We start from the raw sequence: 27,014 nt of genomic DNA on the forward strand, positions 1-27,014 counted from the left end.
TAAATGAAGCTCTTTCTCTTTCACCAGAACAAACAAAATACACGATACCATCAGTGAGAACACTGAGACTGTTGATCTCCTCTACGTTTCTTGTGAATTTGATAAACTCACCGTTTCTTACAGTATCTAGGCCACAATAGCTACTGAGCACCTCTGTGAAGGGATTTACTTTATCATTCTACCATTATCCACTCTTATGCAATTCTTCCACTTCCCCTCAAAATCTGGATAAAAATATGCTAGTTTTGGTAACATTTCACTGAAAAAAAATACAATATTTAGGTTTCCTTATATTCTAAATATAAGCTGCATGAATATAACTTCACAAACTAGAAGAATAAAATGAGACTCATTTTCCATTTAAATTAGAGTTATTTTCTGTGGCAGCAACTAAGAATGTTAAGAAATATAGAGTTTTACAATCAGATATTCATGAGAAAATTTTTTTCCACAGAAATGCACTACACCCCAAGCCTAGATATAGTGCCAGTATTTAATATAAATACATGCTAGAATGAACAAAAGTGAATGCAAAGATGCTTAATAATGGTTAAAGAGAAACCCTCCCACAATAATGTGTATGTGTGTGTTTGGGTGAGAAAGAATATCCTTTCTGGGGCTGCATTGAACCGTCTACCCTCATATGGTTTTCCAGTACCAACTTCATAAGAGATTATTTTTTTCTTTTTATCTTGGAGAATTATTTGACACATTGTCTCAAATAACCAGTAACCTCTAAACACTTTTAATTACCTTACATTCAGGGTTAGAAAACGTGAGGAGGCATTTTTTTGAATGTTATTTGTAGATTTTTGAGCTATTATGGACCCAACATACTTCATTAAGATATGACGAAATTGAAAATTATTATGTACCAATTTAGAATCTGTTTTTTTCCCAAATTCATTGATCATGCTTTTCCAAACCCCTTTAAATTCAATTAAGTTGTCAAGATTTACCTGCTTCTCGAGGTAATTTATACTCCTGAATACACTAAAACATCCTCAAACATCAGAGTTTGCAAGGAGGCTTGGGTTTCAGAGGTTTTCCAAGGCATCTTTACATTTTAAAAATATCCCATTGGCCAGATGAATGTGTTTATCCACTTCCCTAAGCTAAAAGTATCTTCTAATCTGAAACTAAACTAGCTTGCTACTAAGCAATCCAGGACATTCTGTACACAGTAGAATTTAAATAAACCAATCTTTTGCGATAATCGGCACACATGTTAATTTTCTCTGATTTCTTCTGCCCTAAAACAGTTCACAATTAACATGAACTTGGTTCTTTGAGATAATGCTATTAATTAGTAATTCTTTAATCAGGTCCTTCATATAATTGACTTTCCTTGGCAAAAATAATTACTGTAGAACATTGCCCCATCATTCTGGGGCCTTGGAAATATTAGATGTTACCTACCACTCTGGCAAAGTCTATATCACATCACAATAATAAAAGATAAAAATGGCCCTCAGCTAAATTTTTGTAGGCATTGCAAAATCATAAGAACTAAAGCTGCTCAAATCAGTCCCTTTTTCTTTTGCCTATGTGACCTAATCAGCTAGTGTAAGAGAGAAATTCCTCTTCCCACCCTGCAGCCTCTATGTCTTGCTTTGCCAGCATACACTATATGTGTAGCTCAGTTTGAAGTACTTACCAATCACTGGCATAATAGCAGGCCAAAACTTTATACATTCCCAATTCTATCAGATTATACAATGGAACATATGCACATGTATCCATTTCCACAAAGCAATTTTATAAGTTGGTTCTAGGTTCTCTTTTACCTTTGTTAGTTGGGGGTAACCTAAGCCCATAACACATCTACAATCTCTAAATAATTTTACTTATTCAAAATTTTACTAGAATGTAAATTCCTGAACTTTCAGAGAATGTCCCATTTGGACTTTTTCTCCTTTCCTAATACTGCTTCTTCATTATCTCCATAGAGTCCTTCTTTTATTTTTCCTTCTACTCCAATATATCCATCTCCTATTAAAAGAAAACAAAATAAGAACCAAACAAACAAAAAACAAAACTTGAAAATATCTTAAAGAACTCAGCAGTTTCCAAGATTCCTCTTTGATCTTATAAATTATACAGGACTGACAATCTTCCATAAATTTCGTCCTGACAGATTCTGCTCCCAGAGAGAAGGAAATGGTAACTTTAGGTCCCAGGGGCATGCAGGGTCAGAAAATTTGGAGTTGCAGTTTGCTGTTTCTCCCAAATAACTAAAAGACTCAAATACATTTATCATTACTAAGCTACTTTTTGAGGCCAAGTTCTTTAAGGATTCACAAACAAAAAATGATTTATACTCCTCTTGTTACATAATCTTAAACTCCTACCAAAAAATGTCCTTCACCCTTTCTACCAAGGTCACTCTGAAAGGTGCTGTGCTGATTAGTTCTCTCCATTTATAAATTCACCTTTGGATTGCAGGTTGTTGGTCAGGGAAAAGACCAGGGAAGGTCAATAGGATTCACACCACATTACTACAAGTGAGGGGGGTATTAGTGATAGTTGCAAATGTTACCAGAATGGGAAACCAAAAACTTGTCTTTATTTATAGGTGAGTATCTAGTATATCAATATTCTGCACTTGCTAAAAGTAAAAACAAAAATGAAATAAAAGCTAACAACTAAAGTTCAGAATTTTTTTTTAGATGAGTGGATTTTTCCATTTTCTTTGACTATATCTAGATTATTCATTGTATTGTGTTTTTATTTCTCTCCTGCTGTGTGGCAGGCCTCAATACTAACAGACTTCCCCAAACGTATTTTCTCTGATGAGAGGCATAACATTTTAGTTCACACAGGAATTAGGCACAATGAAGTTTGAAAACAATAAAAAATGTGAATATAGGCAGTTTTCTGAATGAAAGATATTGGATTCTGTCCAAGCTAAATATGAGGTCATTAACCAACTAACAGAGTTCTTAAGTGAGATGAGGCTGTGAGCAGTTATAAGATGTACAGGAGAATAATTATTAGTGTTTTTTAATTAAACAATTTTATTTTCTCCAGAAAAGTTTTTTTAAAAATCACATATGTATTATTTTTTAAGCTGTTTCAATCCCTTGTGAGAGTTTTAAGTCAAGACTCAAATTCTTTCTTTTCTGGGATTAAACTTTCAGCACAGAATACCTTCAGTAGGCAAACAAGAGGTACAAACATAATGGCTTAGTTTTATTAAAAAAAAGACAACAAACTAACATATATTTTAAGCTAGATGTATAAATAAGATAATGATTGATATGCTTTATCATCTATTTGTTTTTTATCATCAAAAATGAAATGACTTTTCTCTCATAATTTTCTTGCATGTTTCTGTGATAATAAAAATATTCATGTCATTAGTTGTTAAAGATGACATAATCATAGTGAAAATTAAAAGAACTGGAACTCAAAATCAAATGCATATTTTCTACTTGATAAAAATTTTTCCCATGGAGAAAAGAAAGGAAATGAAGTTCTGCCTGCATTTTAAGATGCCCCTATATATACTATACATATATACTAGAATTAAGTAATTAAGTTATATTTATAAATTTCTTTATACCATCTATATAAACATATATATACTTTCTTTATACTTATATATATATGTGTGTGTGTATTTATATGTATATATAACTGGTATAAAGAAATTTGTCAAGAAGGATGTGGAATCCAAAACCCATAAAAACACAATAGTTATATGTGGACAGAGGGTTAACACATGTCTTTCCTCTACTATAAGCACAATTGATCTGGTTAACTACTTAGCTTTGCTCCTCTGATAACCTCATAAGGTGCTATATGACTAAGAAACTAAGTGGAATTATTTCTGTAAAAAGACACTTAATGGGGAAGTTGCAGCTGGCCTGGGAGAACCACAGATACCTAAGAGTAAGCCACAGCTTTGAGATTTTCTGAGCATGGTGATACTTATAACTGGGTCTGCCCCTCGAGGGAGCCCAAAACTGGTTTTCAGGCATAGTGACTCCTTTCAAAAATAAGACATCTAAGCCAAGGCTTCTCCTGAGAAAGATTTATTATAAAAGTTTAAGAGGATATTGAAAAATATCATATACTTATCATTTAGTTAAAAATAAATCTTAGCTCCAAAACAAGTTGCAGTGGAGAATAATGCAAACATGCTTTCAACAAATATTTACTGAATTTCTGTGTCATGTGCTAGGGGAAAGATATATACATTAATATTTAAAATATGCAATTAAAACATAGAAAAGAAAGGCAATATTTTTTCCAAAGGTAGCAACCTAAATTTACAGCCAGAGGTAGGTTACTGCATTCTTGCACACCAGAATATCATGAAGCTTATAACAGCATTTATAGCAAATATTTTATAGCATGAGGAATTGTTCAATTAAGAAATAGAGGAATATTTTTAATTTAAATATACATAAACCTGATACCTTCATTTTGAAAAGACAAAATGGAAATATAGAAATGTGTCAACAATATTATTCCCCGGTGAGTGAGATTAAAAATAGGTTCATTTTTTTTTTGCTTATATATTTCTCTTATTTATATGACAGTATGTGCATAATTGTTCAAAATAATTCTATTTCAGTTATACCGTATAACAGTGAATATTAGAGTTGTATAGTTTAGTGTTGAGCAATATGACAAATATTACATATATTTGACAATGGAATTGAAAACTGAGTAATTCTACATTTTATTATTAATTGAAGTGTTTCACAAGAGGTGTTTGAGTATAGTGTTACATGGTCTTAATGAGTATGATGGCAAGCTTAGCAGCTGTCTCCAAAGGACAGTAAAAACTAATACATTAATTCAAATGCAATCTTATAGAAATAATTGGAGTCTGAGTTGGAGTATTAAAATTTCACAAAATGTCAAGCTCTCTTAGAAGTAAGTCTTTAAGTTCTTTGTATTTTTGACAATTAATAAATACTAAAATAAAATCAAGGTATAAATGAAAACAGTTTAAACATTCAAATTTTCATTTCTACTATAATTTGTGGTGTTATGGATTGGAAATATGACATTTATGAGTCATAATAATTTAACAGATAGTTGTACTACATATTAAGTTCATTAGCTTGTTACAAATTCATTGAGATTTATAATGTAGATTTAATATTGTGACCCTCAATTTAGAGTTACTCATGTACTTAGGCTTAATGTGTATTCTGGAGACTATTAATTATAAAAAGGATGGTTAAATTCAATACATAGTTCATAGACTCTTAGTATCACTCCCATATGACACTTCCCTGTCATTAAATTAATGATCATATGGATAGATAACTTATTTTACTCATTTTTGGAAAACTGCATTAGTACATGGGATAAACACAATGTCTTTTTCTTTTTGGTCCACGTTTTTCTAATATACTTTATGTTTGATTTTTTATTTGTTAAATTTATGAACATCTGGTTAGAGAAGTAGGATTTATTTTCTTTGTGTCTGTCCCACCAGAAAGGTTGTGAGCATGTGTCTAACTCTAGATACACTTAGAGTCCATGCTTTAATTCTGATAAAACAAGCACACAAATAAAATAACATACTGAGTCCCTCCCATCAGGAAATGTCCACAAGCCTCTTAGATAGCCTCATCCACCAGAGGGCAACAGCAGAAGCAAGAAGAAATACAATCCTGCAGCCTGTGAAACAAAAACCGCATTCACAGAAAGATAGACAAGATGAAAAGGCAGAGGGCTATGTACCAGATGAAGGAACAAGATAAAACCCGAGAAAAACAACTAAATGAAATGGAGGTAGGCAATCTTCCAGAAAAAGAAATCAGAATAATGATAGTGAAGATGATCCAGGACCTCGGAAAAAGAATGGAGGCAAAGATCGAGAAGATGCAACAAATGTTTACTGAAGACCTAGAATAATTAAACAACAAACAAAAAGAGATGAACAATACAATAACTGAAATGAAGAATACACCAGAAGGAATTAATAGCAGAATAACTGAGGCAGAAGAACGGATAAGTGACCTGGAAGACAGAATGGTGGAATTCACTGCTGCGGAACAGAATAAAGAAAAAAGAATGAAAAGAAATGGAGACAGCCTAAGAGACCTCTGGGACAACATTAAATGCAGCAACATTCACGTTTTAGGGGTCCCAGAAGGAGAAGAGAGAGAGTAAGGACCTGAGAAAATATTTGAAGAGATTATAGTCGAAAACTTCCCTAACATGGGAAAGGAAATAGCCACCCAAGTCCAGGAAGCACAGAGAGTCCCATACAGGGTAAACCCAAGGAGAAACATGCCAAGACACATAGTAATCAAATTGGCAAAAATTAAAGACAAAGAAAAATTATTGAAAGCAGCAAAGGAAAAATGACAAATAACATACAAGGGAACTCCCATAAGGTTAACAGCTGACTTCTCAGCAGAAACTCTACAGGCCAGAAGGGAGTGGCATGATATACTTAAAGTGATGAAAGGGAAGAACCTACAACCAAGATTACTCTACCCAGCAAGGATCTCATTCAGATTTGTTGGAGAAATCAAAAGCTTTACAGACAAGCAAAAGCTAAGAGAACTCAGCACCACCAAACCAGCTCTACAACGAACGCTAAAGGAACTTCTCTAAGTGGGAAACACAAGAGAAGAAAAGGACCTAAAAAAGCAATCCCAAAACAATTAAGAATATGGTCATAGGAACATACATATCGATAATTACCTTAAACGTGAATGGATTAAATGCTCCAACCAAAAGACACAGGCTTGCTGAATGGATACAAAAACAAGACTCATATATATGCTGTCTACAAGAGACCCACTTCAGACCTAGGGACACATACAGACTGAAAGTGAGGGGATGGAAAAAGATATTCCATGCAAATGGAAATCAAAAGAAAGCTGGAGTAGCAATGCATATATCAGATAAAATAGACTTTAAAATAAAGAACGTTACAAGAGACAAGGAAGGACACTACATAATGATCAAGGGATCAATCCAAGAAGAAGATATAACAATTATAAATATATATGCACCCAACATAGGAGCACCTCAATACATAAGGCAACTGCTAACAGCTATAAAAGAGGAAATCGACAGTAACACAATAATAGTGGGGGACTTTAACACCTCACTTACACAATGGACAGATCATCCAAACAAAAAATTATTAAGGAAACACAACCTTTAAATGACACAATAGACCAGATAGATTTAATTGATATTTATAGGACATTCCATCCAAAAACATCAGATTAAACTTCCTTCTCAAGTGCACATGGAACATTCTCCAGGATAGATCACAACTTGGGTCACAAATCAAGCCTCAGTAAACTTAAGAAAATTGAAATCATATCAAGCATGTGTTCTGACCAAAACGCTATGATATTAGAAATCAATTACAGGGAAAAATACGTAAAAAACACAAACACATGGAGATTAAACAATACATTACTAAATAACCAAGAGATCACTGAGGAAATCAAACAGGAAATCAAAAAACACCTAGAGACAAATGACAATGAAAACACGACAATCCAAAACCTACGGGATGCAGCAAGAGTAGTTCTAAGAGGGAAGTTTATAGCTATACAAGCCTACCTCAAGAAACAAGAAAAATCTCCAATAAACAATCTAACCTTACACCTAAAGGAACTAGAGAAAGAAGAACAAACAAAACCCAGAGTTAGCAGAAGGAAAGAAACCATAAAGATCAGAGCAGAAATAAATGAAATAGAAACAAAGAAAACAATAACAAAGATCAATAAAACTAAAAGCTGATTCTTTGAGAAGATAAACAAAATTAATAAACCATTAGCCAGACTCATCAAGAAAAAGAGGGAGAGGACTCAAATCAATAAAATCAGAAATGAAAAAGGAGAAGTTACAACAGACACTGAAGAAATACAAAGCATCCTAAGAGACTACTACAAGCAACTCTATGCCAATAAAATGGACAACCTGGAAAAAATGGACAAATTCTTAGAAAGGTATAACCTTCCAAGACTGAACCAGGAAGAAATAGAAAATATGAACAGAACAATCACAAGTAATGAAGTTGAAACTGATTAAAAATCTTCCAACAAACAAAAGTCCAGGACCAGATGGCTTATCAGGTAAATTCTATCAAACATTTAGAGAAGAGCTAACACCCATCCTTCTCAAACTCTTCCAAAAAATTACAGAGGAAGGAAAACTCCCAAACTCATTCTATGAGGCCACCATCAACCTGCTACCAAACCCAGACAAAGATACTACAAAAGAAGAAAATTACAGACCAATATCACTGATGAATATAGATGCAAAAATCCTCAACAAAATATTAACAAACAGAATCCAACGACACATTAAAAGGATCATACACCATCACCAAATGGGATTTATCCCAGGGATGCAAGGATTCTTCACTATACGCAAATCAATCAATGTGATACACCATATTAACAAATTGAAGAATAAAAACCATATGATCACCTCAATAGATGCAGAAAAAGCTTTTGACAAAATTCAACACCATTTATGATAAAAACTCTCCAGGCAGTGGGCATAGAGGGAACCTTATTCAACATAATAAAGCCCATATACAACAAACCCACAGCAAACATCATTCTCAATCGTGAAAAACTGAAAGCATTTCCTCTAAGATCAGGAACAGGACAAGGATGTCACTGTCACCACTGTTATTCAACATAGTTTTGGAAGTCTTAGCCATGGCAGTCAGAGAAGAAAAAGAAATAAAAGGAATACAAATTGGAAAAGAAGAAGTAAAACTGTCACTGTTTGCAGATGACATGGTACTATACATAGAGAATCCTAAAGGTGCCACCATCCAGGCTGCCACGCACTTCCCTGGTGGTCCATTGGTTCAGGATCCGCCTTTCAGTGCAGGGGACGTGGGTTCGAACCCTGGTTGGGGAACTAAGATTCCCACATGCTGCAGTGCAACTAAAGATGCCACCAGAAAACTACTAGAGCTAATCAATGAATTTGGTAAAGTTGCAGGATAGAAAAGTAATGCACAGAAATTTCTTGCATTCCTATATACTAATGATGAAAAATCTGAAAGAGAAATTAAGAAACACTCCCATTTACCATTGCAACAAAAAGAATAAAATACCTAGGAATAAACCTACCTAGGGAGACAAAAGACCTGTATGCAGAAAACTATAAGACACTGATGAAAGAAATTTAAGATGATACCAACAGATGGAGAGATATGCCATGTTCTTGGATTGGAAGAACTAATATTTTGCAAATGACTATACTACCCAAAGCAATCTACAGATTCAGTGCAATCCCTATCAAATTACCAATGGCATTTTTTTACAGAACTAGAACAAAAAATCTTAAAATTTGTATGGATACACAAAAGACCCTGAATAGCCAAAGCAGTCTTGAGGGAAAAAAGCAGAGCTGGAGGAATCAGACTCCCTGACTTCAGACTACTACAAAGCTACAGTAATCAAGACAATACGGTACTGGCACAAATACAGAAATATAGATCAATGGAACAGGATAGAAAGCCCAGAGATAAACCCACGCACCTATGGTCAACTAATCTATGACAAAGGAGGCAAGGATATACAATGGAGAAAAGGCAGTCTCTTCAATAAGTGGTGCTGGGAAAACTGGACAGCTACATGTAAAAGAATGAAATTAGAGCACTCCCTAACACCATACACAAAAGTAAACTCAAAATGGATTAGAGACCTAAATGTAAGACGGGGCACTATAAAACTCTTAGAGGAAACATAGGAAGAACACTCTTTGACATAAACCACAGCAAGATCATTTTTGATCCATCTCCTAGAGTAATGGAAATGAAAACAAAAATAAACAAATGGGACTTAACGAAACTTAAAAGCTTTTACACAGCAAAGGAAACCATAAACAAGATGAAAAGACAACCCCCAGAATGGGAGAAAATATTTGCAAATGAATCAACAGAAAAAGGATTAATCTCCAAACTATATAAACAGCTCAATATTAAAAAAACAAACAACCCAATCCAAAAATGGGCAGAAGACCTAAATAGACATTTCTCCAAAGAAGACATACAGATGGCCAAGAAACACATGAAAAGCTGCTCAGCATCACTAATTATTAGAGAAATGCAAATCAAAACTACAGTGAGGTATCACCTCACACCAGTTAGAATGGGCTTCATCAGAAAATCTACAAACAACAAATGCTGGAGAGGGTGTGGAGAAAAGGGAACCCTCTTGCACTGTTGGTGGGAATGTAAATTGATACAGCCACTATGGAGAACAGTATGGAGGTTCCTTAAAAAACTAAAAATAGAACTACCATATGACCCAGCAATCCCACTACTGGGCGTATACCCAGAGAAAACCATCATTCAAAAAGACACATGCACCCCAATGTTCATTGCAGCATTATTTACAATAGCCAGGTCATGGAAGCAACCTAAATGCCCATCGACAGATGAATGGGTAAAGAAGATGTGGTATGTATATACAATGGAATATTACTCAGCCATTAAAAGGAACGAACTTGGGTCATTTGTAGAGACGTGGATGCATCTAGAAACTGTCATACAGAGTGAGGTAAGTCAGAAAGCGAAAAACAAGTATTGTATATTAACACATATATGTGGAACCTAGAAAATGGTACAGATGAACCAGTTTGCAGAGCAGAAATTGAGACACAGAATTTGAGAATAAATGTATGGACACCAAGGGGGGAAAGCAGCAAGGGGGCGGTGGTGGTGTGATGAATTGGGAGATTGGGATTGACATGTATACACTGATGTGTAGAAAGTGGATGACTAATAAGAACCTGCTGTATAAAAAAATAAATTAAATTAAATTTAAAAAAAAGCATACATGTAGGAAAATTAGAAACAAAACTTTCTCTATTTGCATGTGAAAACAACAACAAAAAATTAGTATTCATTAAAATGTCATTACATTTGGAAATTAATTGGTCAGATTATCTCTTTTTGCAAGAATTCTCGAATATGTATGATTGCCAAGAAATCATTGCCAGTCATAAATTAAATGAGTTGCAAATAATTTCCATTGGAAACTTACAAAAATCCTTTAATTCAATTAATATTAAATTAATTTGGGGTATATGTTTATGTCAATGTGTTTGATAGGAAGTAGAGGATGGTCTTGAAAAGTTTGAAAACTTACAGGCAGCAAAGGACTTAAATGCTGAACAAAGATTTGGTCGCCCAAAGTCCTCTGGGCCACGAGGGGGTAGGTGCTTTCTGAGATATTGAAGCATGCCAGTTGTTAAGTAAGGAGGGGTATTAGCAAGGGTCCACCAGGGTCACTTTAAACCCATACACTACCTCTGTGTGATTTAGAAAAAGGTGACCCTCCCAAGCAGTTGCAGTCACAGCCAAAGCACAGAGCATGATAAACTGGGAGTGGACTAGATTTCAACCTCTATGCATCTCCTGGGCTAGATGCTCTTATTCAGGACACAACGCACACATGCACTCAGGGCAGCCATGAATACCCTGCTGTGGAAGTGTCTGAGTTTGTGTAGTAATTGTTGGCTACTCCATGGCTCACCTTCCCGCCCATAGTTCTGAAACCTTAACCAAGTGTTCATGGAAAGTTTTGGCCTGGTCCCTGTTTTGCTGTAGGAAACTGATGGAAAGAACTAAAAAAAAAAAAAAAGAAAACCATACTGAAAACCTACGGCAATTTCAGATAGTTTAAAAATTAACAAAGAGGTTGCTGCTCTTAACAAAGTAAGGCCCAATCTGTTTCAGTTGTGGAATAGAACACACAGGTAATTTATAGTCAAAAATGAAGTCACAGCCTGTGGAACATTAGCACAAGATACAGGAAATGGTGTTAGACTTCAGGCAACAAGAATAGCTGATAAATAGCAAGAGAATTAAACTTTGAGTAAAGAGGGCCTGAAATAGCTGCTTGTCACACACAGGGTATATAAAGTTGTGTATTTGCACAGAGAGATGATAGGAGGAAGAGAGAAACCAGGTGGACTTGAGTCTAGCCACTAGGCTCTGTAAGTATAATATAATTACAGGATGAAATTTTCAGTTACTAATAGAAACCATGGTTCTGAATTGGGCTCTTAGGGGACAAGGGGAAGGGAATCAATAAACGAACAAAGAAAACAACTATAAAACATATTATATCTATAACAGTAAGCCACAGTTTATTTTTATATATGAAAAGGTAAATCCTTAAGATAAAATAGCCAATTCTATTAAGGATAATAATACTAAGAAAGACACAACGGTATAGATAGGTAGGATATAAATTCATTCTTAAAGAAATGCAAGTATTAGCTGCAGCTCAAAATGAATTTTAAAAATATGCTTTAGATTTTAAAAGCTGTAAAGAAATAAACTATATAATAAAGAAATAAATTAATAAGAACATAGGCACATGAGACAAGAACATTTGAATACACACACACACAAAACAATTAGATGAGGACAAAAACAAATACATTTATTAAATGGAAGCAGAACAAAACAAAATGTATTCAATAGGATAATTTCTATATTGGACACAGTAAAGGAAAGAAATCTTAAGACAGTGCCTATAAAACATCAATAAATCTGCACAGAGAACCAGAACCAAGTATGAAGTTAAGGGATATACAGTGAGTGACTTTAACATATGCCTGGCAGCATTTCAAGGAAACTTCAAGAGGATGGTGAAGTGATATTTAAATAATTTCAGAAGTTCACTTCTACATGTATTAAATAATATCAACAAGAAAGACCAAATGATATTTCAGTTTATCTGAACAGAAGAACAGTCACATTGCTGGAGGTATTTCTACATTCAAATGCAAAATCATTCAAGAGTGAATGATATATTTTCTGAATACAAAAAAAACAAACTGAGGAAATTTCCTTTTGTGAACACTTGTAGAAGAAATAAGTACTGAAGGATTTATGTCAGAAAAAAGCAAATTATACTCAGATATAAGGATGGATGAAGGAAACAATGTTAAGCAGATGAATTAGTAAGATTAACTCAATTGACAAGAGTTAATAATAATAACTGCAATGGTATATTAGTGGGCTTATGCTGCCATAACAAAATACCATAGACTGGGTGACCTAAACAACAGCAATTTATTTTCTCACAGTTTTGGAAGCTAGAAGTCCAAGATCTAGATTCTGACTTATCAGTTTTTGGTGAAGGCTCTCTTCCTGGCTTGTAGACAGCCACCTTCTTGCTGTGTCTTCACATGACCTTTCCTCAGTGCACATGTGAGGATACATCAAGCTAGCCGACTTCTTATAAGGACACGAATGCTATCATTTTCAGACCCCATTCTTATGACCTCATTAAACCTTAATTACTTCCTTAGATGCCTGTCACCAAAAACTGCCACAATTGGGGTTAGGACTTTACCATCTGAATTTTGGGGGAACATAAACATTAAAACCGTAATAACTGGTATTTAAAAAAGGGTTAAAATGAAAACACTAGCCATACAGAAAAGGAATGAACAGTCGGAGAAGACAATGTAATTCAGTGGGGAGACAGGACTTGATAAGGCTCTTCTCTTAGAAATTGAGGGTGAATAGAAAATAATAAATAAATATTTATAAATAAATATTAGGGTTAGGAGAGTCAGTTCCATTGAAGAAGATAAAGGTACTGAGATTTTTCAGACTAGACAGTCCCTTTTCTCTACACTTCCTATTTGTGTTCTTTCCATTCTTTTGGCTATTAAGTCTGAAAATACTAAAAATGGAATGAAAAGCAGATGCAGTAGTTACTGGTGGAAAATTATTTAGGACTCTAATTCATACTGAGTTAGATAAGAGTGTAATAATTACCTCCTTGTTATCTGTAACAACTTAATAAAAAGAAGAAATGGTCAGTGAAAGGATTCCAAGCAATGTGCCAGAATGATGCTGGAGATATTTGGACACATTTTGGGGGGCAATTCCTAGTAACTTTATTTTTCTTATAATTGATTTACAATATCACGTTAGTTTCACATGTATAGCACAGCAATTCAATGTATGTATTCCTTTTCAAATTCTTTTCTCTTGTAGGTTATTACAAAATATTAATAGCTCCCTGTGCTATACAGTAGGTCCTTGTTGGTTATCTGTTTTTTATATAATAGTGTTTATATACTAATCCCAACCTCCTAATTTATCCCTCCCCCGTCCCCCTTTCCCCTTTAATAACCATAAGTTTGTTTTCTATGTCTGAGAGTCCCTTTCTGTTTTGGAAATAAGTTCATTTGTATCTTTTATTTTATTTTTTTTTTGATTCCACATATAAGTGATATCCTATGATATTTGTCTTTCTCTCTCTGGCTTACTTCACTTAGTTTTTTAATGTGGGCCATTTTTGAAGTCTTTATTGAATTTGTTACAATATTGCTTCTGTCTTATGTTTAAGTTTTTTGGTCCCAATGCATGTGGGATCTTAGCTCCCCAACCAGGGATCAAACACACACTCCCTGCATTGGAAGGCGAAGTCTTAACCACTGGACGCCAGGGAAGTCCTGTGTGCTGACATTTTAAAAATTACTTTTTGCATTGCTCTTTCATTGGCACATCTCTCACAAAGATTATTGAAGTATTTGGCCATGACCTGTCTACTTAGTGACTGATGGAAATTTTTTTGAAACTTGCTTGTTTGTGTAGAAAATAAATCTCTTTAATTAAAAGAAGGACTTGTTTCATTATATCAAATAAGATAGATAGAAATGGTAAATTCAAAATTTCCTGAATTAAAAAATTTACCTTTGAAAATAAAAAGAGCTTATAAATTAACTTTGAAAAAGGATGGGTACATTCTTTTTTGATGTTTCTAATCCATACAAATAACACATAGAAATATTTGATTTTCTGAGTTTAGAATAATTAATACTAAATTTTAAACTTTTATTATAGTGCTTTTGTTGAAGATGGCTAAAATGATGAAAAATTAAAACTGAAAATTTATTTTTCAACCTTCACAAAGCTAAATAAGTTTTGAATAATTTTTAAATGTTTTTAAATTTTAAAATTTTAAATTTTTAAGAAGACATTTTCAAATGATTTTTGTTACTTTGTAGTATTTATACTTGTGAAGTTATTAAAACTGAACAGTTAAAAATAGTTTATATGGTATATATCAATAATATAGGACCAACGTCTATACATTTAGGAGTTATTATTTGAAAATTCTTTCTCAGAAATAGAAAAAAATAATTCTAAAATTCACATGGAATCCCAGAAGACCTTAAATAGTCAAAGCAGTCTTGAGAAAGAAAAATAGGCATCACCTTTTCTGATTTCAAGTTACATTACAAATCTATAGTAATCAAAACAGTATGGAACTGGCATAAAAACAGACACATAAAGCAATGGAACTGAACCAGGAGCCAGAAAATAACCCAAGTATATACAGTCAATTAATTTCAACACGGGCACCAAGAATACACAATGGGAAAATGATAGTCTCTTTAATAAATGGTAATGGGAAAACTAAATATCTACATCCAAAAGAATGAAATTGGACCAAAAATAAAAAAGTAGAACTACATCAAAGTAAAAGACTTCCACATAGTAAAGGAAACAATCAACTACAGGAAAAGGTAACATTTGGATTGGGAGAAAATATTTACAAACCATATATCTGAAAAGGGGTTAATATACAAAATAAATAAAGAAACTAATACAACTCAATAGCAAAAACACAAGAAACCTAATTTTAAAATGGGCAGAGGACCTGAATAGACATTTTTTCAAGGAAGATATACAGATGGCCAACAGATACGTGAAAAGGTGCTGAACATCTCTAATCATTGGGAAAATGCAAATCAAAACCACCATGACATATCACCTCACACCTGTTATTATGACTGTTATCAAAAAGATAAAAGATAAAAGTGTTAGCAAGGATGTGGAGAAAAAGGAACCCTAAAACACTTGGTGGGAATGTAAAATTTCACAGCTGCTTTGCAAAAAACAGTATAGAAGTTCCTCAAAAGATTAAAAATAGAACTACCACATGACCCAGCAATGGCTCTTCTGGGTATATACCCCCACAAAAGATGAAATAAGTACCTCAAAGAGATACCTGCACATCTGTACCCCCTGTAGATTGCAGCATTATTTACAATAGCCAAGATATGGAAAATTCTAAGTGTCCATCAGCGGATGAATGGATTAAAAAAATCATGGTGTATATAAGCAATGGAATATTATTCATCCATAAAAATGATCCTGCCATTTCTAACAACATGGATGAAGCTTGAGGACATTATGCTAAGTTAAGCCAGACACAGAAAGAAAAAAACTGTGTGATATAATTTATATGTAGAATCCAAAAATGTTGAAAACACAGAAGCAAAGAATAGCAGTTACCAGGGGCAGAGAGGTGGGAGACATGGGGAGATGTTGATCAAAGGGTACAAAGTTTCAGTTATGTAGGATGAATAAGTCTAGAGATCTATGTACAGCATGATGACTGTCCTCAATAATACTGAACTGAATACAGGCCAACCTTACTTTTTGGCACTTCACTTTATTGCCCTTGACAGATATTGCATTTTGTACAAGTTGAAAGTTTGTAGCAACCCTGCATCAAGCAAGTCTACTGGCTCAATTTTTCAAACAGCGTTGGCTCACTTCATGTCTCTGTGTCACATTTTGGTAATTCTCACAATATTTCAAACTCTTCATTTAATATATTTGTCATGGTGATCTGTGATCAGTAATCTTTGATGTTACCACTGTAATTGTTTTGGGACTCCACGAACCCTGCCCGTAAAAGATGTTGGACATAATAGATAAATGTGTGTATTCTGACTGCTCCACTGGCCTCCCTATTCCCTGAGACACAAGAATATTGAAATTGGGCCAGTTAATGATACCACAATGGTCTCTAAGAGTTCAAGGTAAAATTTTAAGTTGAAGCCAAAGTTTATTTAAATTCTAGGGTCTGAAAATTCTAGGATTCTTAAGAATTATGCTCAATCTACTCTGCCTGTGCTCTATAAATAGAATATGTTGTAAAACATGTTTTACTGAATATTTTAAGCCCACAGAGGAGAACTGCTGCTCAGAAAAAAAGGTTTCTTTCAAAATATTACTGCTCATTGACAATACACTGAGTCATCCAAGAGCACGATGTAGATGGACAAAAAGATGAATGCTGTCTTTTTTTTTTTTTTTTTTTTTTTTTAACAGCACCACACTGGCATGCAGGATCTTAGTTCCCTGACCAGGAATCCAATCTGTGCCCCCTGCAGTGGAAATGCAGAGTCCTAACCACTTGACCGCCAGGGAAGTCCCTGAATGTTGTCTTCATGCCTGGTAACACACCATCCATTCTGCAGCTTATGGATCAAGAAGTAATTTCAACTTTCAAGTCTTATTTAAGCAATACATTTCATAAGTCTCTAGCTGTGATAGATAGTGATTCCTCTGAGGGATCTGGGCTAAGTAAATTGAAAACCTTCTGGAAAGTATGCACCATTCTAGATGCCAATAAGAACATTTGTGTTCTTGCTGGAAACAGCAAGAGAACTAGAATTAGAAGTGGAGCCTAAAGATGTGACTGAATTACTACAATCTCATGATTAAACTTTAGTGGTTGAGGAGTTGCTTCTTATGGATGAGCAAAGGAAGTAGATTCTTGAGATGGTGAAGGTGCTGTGAAGATTGTTGAAATGAGAACAAAGGATTTAGAATACACACAAACTTAGTTGATAAAGCAGGGGTGGGGTTTGAAGGGACTGACTCCAATTTCGAAAGAAGTTCCACTGTGGGTAAAATGCTAGCAAGCATCACTGCATGCTACAGAGAAATTGTTCATGAAAGGAAGAGCCAGTTGATGTGGCAAGCTTGACTGTTGTCTTATTTTAATAAATTGCCACAGCATCACCCCAACATTCCGCAGCCACCACCCTGATCAGTCAGCAGCCATCGACATCAAGGCAAGACCCTCCACCAGCAAAGAGATTACAACTAGCTAAAGGCTCAGATGATGCTTATTATTTTATAGCAATAAAATGTTTTTTAGCTAAGGTATGTACATTGTTTTCTTAGACATATTGCTATTACACACTTAATAGACTACAATATAGTGTAAACATAACTTTTACATGCACTGGGAAACCAGAAACTTCATGATGACTCGTTTTAATGTGGTATTCACTTTATTGCAGTGGTCTGGAAGAGAACCCAAAAAATCTCCATGGTGTGCCTATACCAGAAATTTGCTAAGAGAACAGATTTCAGGTACTTTTTTTTTTTTTTTTTAATTTATTATTTATTTTTGGCTGTGTTGGGTCTTCGTTTCTGGGCGAGGGCTTTCTCTAGTTGCGGCAAGCGGGGGCCACTCTTCATCGCGGTGCGCGGGCCTCTCACTATCGCGGCCTCTCTTGTTGCGGAGCACAGGTTCCAGACGCGCAGGCTCAGTAGTTGTGGCTCACGGGCCTAGTTGCTCCGTAGCATGTGGGATCTTCCCAGACCAGGGCTCGAACCCGTGTCCCCTGCATTGGCAGGCGGATTCTCAACCACTGCGCCACCAGGGAAGCCCTCAGGTACTCTTACCCCCCCCCCCCCCCCCCCACACACACACACACGGGTAACTAAGTGAAGTTATGGATATATTAATTAGCTTGACTGTAGTAATCATTTCACTATTTATATATATATAATAAATAAATTTTAAAATATATATTATTATATATATATAATAAATAAAATTTTAAAATAAGCTGTCTTTGGCCATAAACTTGGATCCTATTACTGGTATGTGTCTAACTATTCTGTAATTATGATTTTAATCTTACTTGAAAATTTTACTATTAGATTTGAAAGTATTAGTAAAATTCAGAAAGCAATTATGTTTTGCTTTAAATGATATATTGTGTAGTAGTAATCACAGTAAAATATTATTAAAACTTTTACTCTGATTGGGAAGAAAAATCACAGAGTATACCAGCAAGATTGAGAGGGGGAGCAAATGACAGACGTAAGAAAAAAGTATAATTGTACTTCTTTTAAATGTATTTTAAATGAAAGCTTGTCATTTCCAATATTGATAGCTTGAGAGTTCTAGAATTTTCAAAGAATTGAAATTGTATTAAATAATCATGGATTGTACATCTTCCAATTTTTTCAGAGTGAAAATTATCTAAGGAAACAAACGACATTGAAATAGTCAAAATGAAAAAAATAAAAATATGTATTTACAAATATTTAGAAATAAAAAACATTCTCAACGGTAGCTTTTGAGTCAATGAGAAAATAAAGTTGTTTTAACAGTATATTTAGAAATACCAATCATGAGAAAAGTACACAGAAAAATCTATACAATTTGGCGAAATCTATACTTGCAGGATAGCACATTGCCTTGTAATTCCATTACTGAAAATAACTAATAAAAAATGCACTAATCATTTCACTCAAAAAGTTGAAAGTTATAATGACAACATAGCAAATGTAGGGAAAGAAAAATAATTAATACAGACAAAAATCAGAAAAAAAAAAAGAAACTCCAAAAAGAATATTACAAATTTATTTCAGTGTAAAGCTGAAAGCCTTCCATGAATCACTGTAATATGCTGCTCTGCAGCGGGGAATGGGGTCCCCGGAAAAGAGATTCCCATTTTTCCATGGCTGGCCCATACATTCGATTTTGAAATTTTATGAGATATCAATAATGTTTGTCAGAATTCCTTCTACTTTCTTCCTGAGATAGGTCACTGTTATTTCAGGCAAGAAATTATCTTTACTTCTTGCTAACTTTTTCTGATTTGTACTGTAGTCAACAAAATCATTTGTGTTCCTTGGAGGATATATTTTGCTCTAATTCCTACTTTCAACCAAAGTGTTTTGTGTTATCATTGCTCTTTTGTGTTTATTAAAATAGTGGAAGATGTGAAATCTTCCCCTTATGCTCTTGCTGGTGTCCTTCCCAGATAAACCTACAATGTGGATTTAGTAAAAATTAATTATATAAGTTAGGAAAAAGTAGATTCTGTCCTTGAAATCAGTATAATCAGGGCAGAACTCATCCTCAAGTCCATAGAAACTCATATTCCATCAATCTTCAAATCCTGTTCATCTCACCTTTGAATTACATCTCTGATGCATCCTAATTTTTCTATCTCTGCAGTTTTATTAAAGTCACTATCACTTCTTGTTTAGGAGAGTGCACTGGCTTCTTTATCCGGCTTCCCTGCTTTCTATCTCCAGCCTCTCCATTTAGCAGATAAATCTTTTTGAAAAATGAAATTATGGTATACCCAGCTTAAAGTTAATGATTTCTCATTACACTTAGAATGCAATTAAAGCCTTTTCCAAGACCTATAAATCCTTACACAATCTAGCCCACTTTGCTGACTTTATCTCTTAGAACTACTTAACTCATTCACTCTCATAATCATGATAGCTTTTGTCAATTCCAAGAACAAACATGCCGCATTCTTCCCATTTCATAGCCTTTGTGTTTATTATTCCCTCTTTTCCCCTGCCACCTGGCATTACTGGCCCCTAGCATCTTGCAGGTCTCCGCTGAAATATCATTACTTCCTGGAAACCATCCTCCTGGTGGTTCTGTATCACAGAATCACAAATTTCCTTTATAGCACTTAAATACTCTGTATTTATTAGAGTCAGTTGTTTTATTATTTTCTGTTTCCTACACTAAAGTATAATTCCACTATGGCAGGTGTCCTATCTGTCCTGCTCATTCTATTACTCGGAATGTGAGCACTGAGTCTAGTATTTACATAATGTTGGATAAGTAAGTAAAGAGTGAAGGGATGTTTAATATCTCCTCTGTACTTTATATCTTATATTAGAAAATCTGTCTCTTTCATGTATAAAAAAGAGATGAACCATTAGGAAGGAAACAATTTTAAAATATTTTCAATCTGGGACAGAACGCCAGAGATAGAGAAACAAGCTTAGCCAAAGATGAAAAGCAAATAAATGAGCTTCTCCTTTCCTATTTGGGCCCAATAAATCTATTCTATTGGCAAATATGGCCCAGGACTGTTTGAAAATGATCATGTGTTTCCTAGAATATCAAAAGTTTTAATAAAACTTGTTTAACTAGGAGGTTTATTATGCAGATGTTAATAGGAATTAAACCACAAAGATCCTCAATATGTTTATGACAGTTATGACAGTCTTAAGCATACTCTATTGTAAGGAAAAGCCTCTTAGAATTTTTTGGCCTGGCTTGAGAATTAAACTGACATAAAACAAATTAACAGGACAAAAGGATACAAATTTATATAAGTTTTATATGACACAGGAGGCTTCATAAGGAATGAAGTCCCCCCAAAAATGGTGGAAACTACATGATTTTATATCAGGCTGAACAAAGAGAGTCAATTGTGGAAAAGTAACTAAAATATATGAGAGACTAAAGGAAATTAAGAAATATTTTAACAAAGTCTGTTTGTACAGAATATCTTAGTTTTCATTCCCTGTGGAAGGCTATTTATTTTTTCCTGGTACAGGAAGGGCATCTTTCATGTGGGAGTTTTTATTTCCTATTTTCAGGAAGAAAAGGGAAGATCAGAATGACCTTCTTGTATCTGCTGTTTTTTAAGCGCCTTTAACTCAAAATAATCCTTATGCCAAAGTGTCATATTTGGATGGCATATTCTGCCACCCTTCACTATTATTTTGTGCTTTTCCCTTTACTTAAAAATATAACCTCATAGTGCTTTGCATATTATAGTCTCTCAACAAATATTAGTTACAAAAAGTGAATTTATTAAATGCCATAGTTAAACCCAAACCTGATTTCATTATTCCACTATTTAATACTTTTCAATAAATTGAGATTGAATAATACCTAAACTCCTATGGTATTGACTATCTTACAATATATGGGCTGGGATTTCCTCTTAAATACCTGATTCAGATTTATTTCTCTGTGTATCTGTCCCACAAAGTTATCTATTATCTTAACTACTCCCTTCCTTTGTGTCTGTTTGCAAGCTTTCTGCTCATGATTCAAGATTCAGCACTTGTGTAATCTGCTTTGTCCCAACGTCTTGTAACTATTCAGGTGAGTTAGACACTCTTTCCCTGAACCCTCAGTTGTACTTTGAATTCCACTCTATTCCTACCATCCCAGGGCTTTCTTATTTTTTCATATTTCTCTTCCTGCAATATGTTAATCTCTTTTAAAACAGAGACCAATTTTTTGTTATCCTTGCATAATACTCAGGAAAGTATATGTTGTAGAACAGGTTTTGGAGTCTCAAAATATTGAATTCAAAACTAGCTCCAGTGCTAAAAAATACTAAAAGAACTCTTTTTTATTCCTTATATTTTCCTGGGTTTTTTTTCTACTGTATTTACTATGGCATGATTCTTCTGTTTGGAACAATATATTGTTCTTTCTAAACTTTAACCTATTTCCTCTCAAATGATTGTGATGACAAGGTGTCTACACAATGATTCAGAACTATATGTTTATCATGCATGTAAATTCTCACATGATTTTAATTTCAAAAGGAATAATAAATAATAGAGTGTTAATCTTTAGCTATAGTTTTAAAGTCCTGACATCAAACACTTTTCTCAGAGCTCAAAAAATTTAAAAAATATGTCCCTCTCTCTCCTGCTTATCCTTTGCTGGCTGATAGAACTGATTGTTTTAAAAAGCCAAAATATTTTTTAAATGAAGATAAAGCCATTTAGATAATTCAAAAGATTGGTAGAGCCGAAGACTTGTTAATTTATTTTAAAGTATGTTGTTCATATTTTTTTTTAAATAGGCACTTCTTGAAGTTTTCTTCTGGTTACATTAAAAGTAGCTATTTCAACAAAAGACCAAATGAAGAAAAACTTTGTAAATCTTCATGATGTAATCAAAAGTGAACGTTAACAGATATTAAATTGATTTAAAATGGGTAATTAAAAGAATAAGGAAGGTTGCAATATGACATTTTACTTCTCACCTTGAAGTTTGCTATCAGGTATGCAAGCTAAAAAGTTACAGATGATAAATAAATTGAAAAATAGGCAGGAACATACTAGGGGCTGGGTATGGTAGGTACTAGATTACAAACAGACATCTGATATTCCATTATTGTCTGAAGGCTTCATTATTTAGAAGGGGAAATAATTAACTCAAGTATCTCAAATCCAGTCTTGGTTTAAATGAAAAGAAACAATAGATCACAATATTTGTTTAGTCTTTGGCAGAAAGAATCTTAAGAAAATTCCATTGTATTTTCAAAGTACTATACTAGTACCTTTTATGTTCTCTGATAAAGGGGCAAAAATAACAAATTACTTTTATTTTCCACGACTTATAAGAGCAAGGTTTGCAAGCAGTGCATATAAACACGCTGATGATATAAAATGATTTAATAGAATTTTATTGTATGCAAGCTCATTCTTCTATATTGTGCCTTTATAAGATGCAAGAAACTTCTCGAGATGAGAAATAACTATGAAATAGCTATGTTTTTCTTCTTTTACATCTATTTAGAAGAGTAAACATTTAACATTTTAATTTTGCACTATTCGTTTAACCTATTTAACTTTTGTTTTTGTTGTTTTAGGAAATGAAATGTGTTCACTAAATTTGTAGAGATATTACTAGATCTTTCAAATGGTGCCACTATTTACTTAAGAACAAAACCTTAGATTATTCTTAAATTATCATTTTATCTCACACCCTCACCCAATTCATCAGTTAAGCATATTAGCTCTACTTTCAAATACGTCACAAATCTTAACACATACCATAAGCTAAAGGTAACTTGAGGCTATATCTAACATATTACTCAACATTTTTTATAGTCAAACTAGAACATGAAATCTCTTTTATACTGAATTTTTTTAAAAGTCTATCATCTCATAAAAATAAAGACATTATAATTGTCTGGAAGAGAATATAATATCAATCATATTGAAAATCCAAAAACAATCATCGTATTGTTAAATCATCATCATTTCTCCCACAGACAAAAGCACTAACTTTATAGACCATTCTCATTACTACTAATTTTGCCCCCAATTCTTCTCCCTTACTCCAACTGCTTCTCATAGAGAGTTACAATGATATAGAAAATGATAACAATCTCTAAGCATTTATTAAAACCCATTGAACTGTATATCATAAAGAGTGAACTTTACTGTATGCAAAGTTTTTTTTTTAAATCAACCAAGATATCAGGGGATGCCAGGAAGAAATGCAGAGTGTGACAAATGAAACTAGCTGTATTACAAAGGTATGGCATAACCTCACCCAAAGGGGTGGGAGAAAAAAAAAGAGCTGATTTTGGTAACTTTGGAAAAGAACATTTTGACTGAATACTGAAAAGTTAAAATACAAAAGAACATAAAGGCTATAACTGATTAATTTGTTTCTCACAGGGAAGGGGTTAACAGTTTTGAAAGTACTTTACATGAATACTGGAGTTGAATAGTTAAGTTATTAACAGTGGGAGCCAGGTTTTGTGCTGTCCAAGAAAGAAGTTACAAATATCCAAGAAGGCTAGAGTGAACAATGGTACTGAATTATGGTTGGTGATATCAGTATGAATTCATGTTTATTTTAATATAAATATAGATAGATAGAAGTAGAAGTAATTATAACTACATGTATATACACAGGATAATATACAATACATATATGTTTTAGCTCAGTGTACTGAGATGGCTCAGAAACAGCTACAGTCCAGTAGCCAGGAGCACACCTAACACTCTTATCTTAGTGTCTAAATACAATTCCTCAATTAAAGGAGCCTGGGATGGCTGAAGAAATGGCTGATTCTAAGGCTTTAGCTGGGAAAATATAAGATGAGTTTGTGGCAGATTGTAGTGCCAGAAAATAAGAAAGTACTCAAAAAGTAAAAGACATAGGGCCAAATCAAAGGGTTACAGGGACCAACCTGAAAGCTCTCCTGATAGCTAAATCTGGAACAATTTGAGCAACAATGTAAATAATGATAGTATTCGGACTCAAAGAATAAAATACATATCTATAAGCCCATAAAGATATAAATAAATGATTTATTAGATAAATAAATGGAGGCAAAGGGACAAATCTTCCCTACAAAAGAATTCCAAATAATAAATTTAGAGGAAATGAAGAAGCAGAAAATCATCATTAGGACAATACAATAATAATTGCTAGAGGCAACATCCATGGGTGAGTGGTAATATTAGTGGGCAAAACTTTAAGGAAAAGCAGTATATTTACATAGACACAGAGTATCACCCCAAAATAGTTATTAAATTCTGTGGTGGTTTGCAAATATCCAGAAAGTCTTTGATGCTCCTCCCTCCAGAGAGGTAGACCCCAATTTTACTCCCTTTTAGGATGGAATGGACTTAGTGACTTGCTTCGAATAACTAGAATATGGATGGACAAACCTGACACCAGCTTAACCAAGTAATCAAAGTTAACATAACCAGTAGTTAGTCATGTTGATATTATGACCTCCCTCCCCATATGATGCCATGAGAAGCCCTTCATCTCCTCAATTAAAAAGTAAATATAAATAAATAAATTAATTAATTAATATAAAAAATGTAAAAGTACTGAGGGAAAAAAATTAGTTGGATATTTTATCATAACAATATTAAATTACCCTTCCTAACTTGTCATTTGCACAAAAACTTAGGATATAATCAACTTAATTAAAATATATTTTTCAGTTTTAATGTCAAAAAATATGTGTTTGGTGATCGCTTACAAAACTAATTCAGAACATGACAGAACTCATTTTATGTGCCTTCTGTAACAGCTTAAAAATTTTCCTCAACTAGATTATTTAAAATAGATTTTTAATTTTTAATGGATGAAACGTAGCTCAGTCTACTGGGGGCTCTTTATTTTACAGATGAAGATGGGAGGGAGATGCAAGAGGGAAGAGGTATGGGGATATATGTATACATATAGCTGATTCACTTTGTTATAAAGCAGAAACTAACACACCACTGTAAAGCAATTATACTCCAGTAAAGATGTTAAAAAAAAAAAGAAAAAGAAACAAACGCTCAAAGAGAGTGTGGTATGGGGTAGATAATACAACACAGGCAATTTGCAGGAGTCCTGGAGCTTAGGTTTAGCTCCATAGATTGTCAAGTTAATTTATGATTGATAGATTCTCCTAGCTTCCTTTAAATATCATCTTCTTTGTAAGTATAAACTATACTGTATGCAAATTTCACATTTGGGGGCTAAGGGATGAAAAAGTATTGACTGAGAAAAGTCATAGTAAGTCAAGCTTCACAAAGAGGTAAGACTAATCTGTATCAGGCACATTTTTTTACCTGAGATAAATGAATATAAGTACTTTTAACTTCTTAAGCAAAGAAGTTTCACTGAAGTAAGATAACCCTTTCAGTGAAGAACATGTAAGAGTATTCATGAAATATTAGAAATGGTAAAGTTGGTAACAAAGTATGTGACAAAAGCTTAGTATTGATTAAACACAAAAGCAATGACTGCGTCTTTCAAATATTAATAACTTTTTAAATTGCACATTAAAATCCCATGACATGAATTTATTATTTAAAACTCCAGTAAATTTACTATTATATCTAAAGCAACTATTATAGAGACTTAATGGATTTCTTAATTAGGATATAGTATTAATGGTTATAGAACCCTAATTAAAATGGAGGGTTTGAAAAACAGCCAAAATGTGAAGAAATTTTTCAAGCAATGATTTTATTTTTTAAAAAATGGATGCAAGTTTTATCCAAAACGTTAAAAGGAAATGTACAAATCACATACTTCATTTAATCATTATAATGTTTTCCACAAGGATTAATATATATTGTTACCTACTAAATATATGTTCTGTTTTACTTTAATATCTTGGAAGTAATCTAATTCGTCTTGTTTTATAATTGGGTTGTATTAATTTTACAGAGAAATGAAAGTACATCTATCATGATATTGGCCAAATTTGTTTGCAATTCTGGAATTTATTTCATAACTTTTCTTATTTGAATACAGATTCTCACTATAAATGTATCACTGCCTTAAGAATTTATCTGGATAAATTTGTTTAGAAATGTTCTTTTCTGTAAAGAGTTGATGTGATGATTTTGAAATTAAATAATAGAGTATAACGTTTGA

General features: G+C 33.5%; 1 long non-coding RNA gene across 2 annotated transcripts in view; it reads left to right on the forward strand.

The window, feature by feature from the left end:
• The window catches only part of LOC309647397, a 234,314-nt gene that overhangs the window by 170,407 nt on the left and 36,893 nt on the right, over positions 1–27,014 (forward strand). For both annotated transcript variants that reach the window (XR_014256014.1, XR_014256015.1), the window contains one exon: positions 18,103–18,175. This is a non-coding gene — a long non-coding RNA (uncharacterized lncRNA). The remainder of the gene's footprint in view (positions 1–18,102; positions 18,176–27,014) is intronic.

This window comes from Balaenoptera physalus (genome assembly GCF_965194825.1).
Source record: "Balaenoptera physalus genome assembly, chromosome: 18".
NCBI lineage: Eukaryota > Metazoa > Chordata > Mammalia > Artiodactyla > Balaenopteridae > Balaenoptera > Balaenoptera physalus.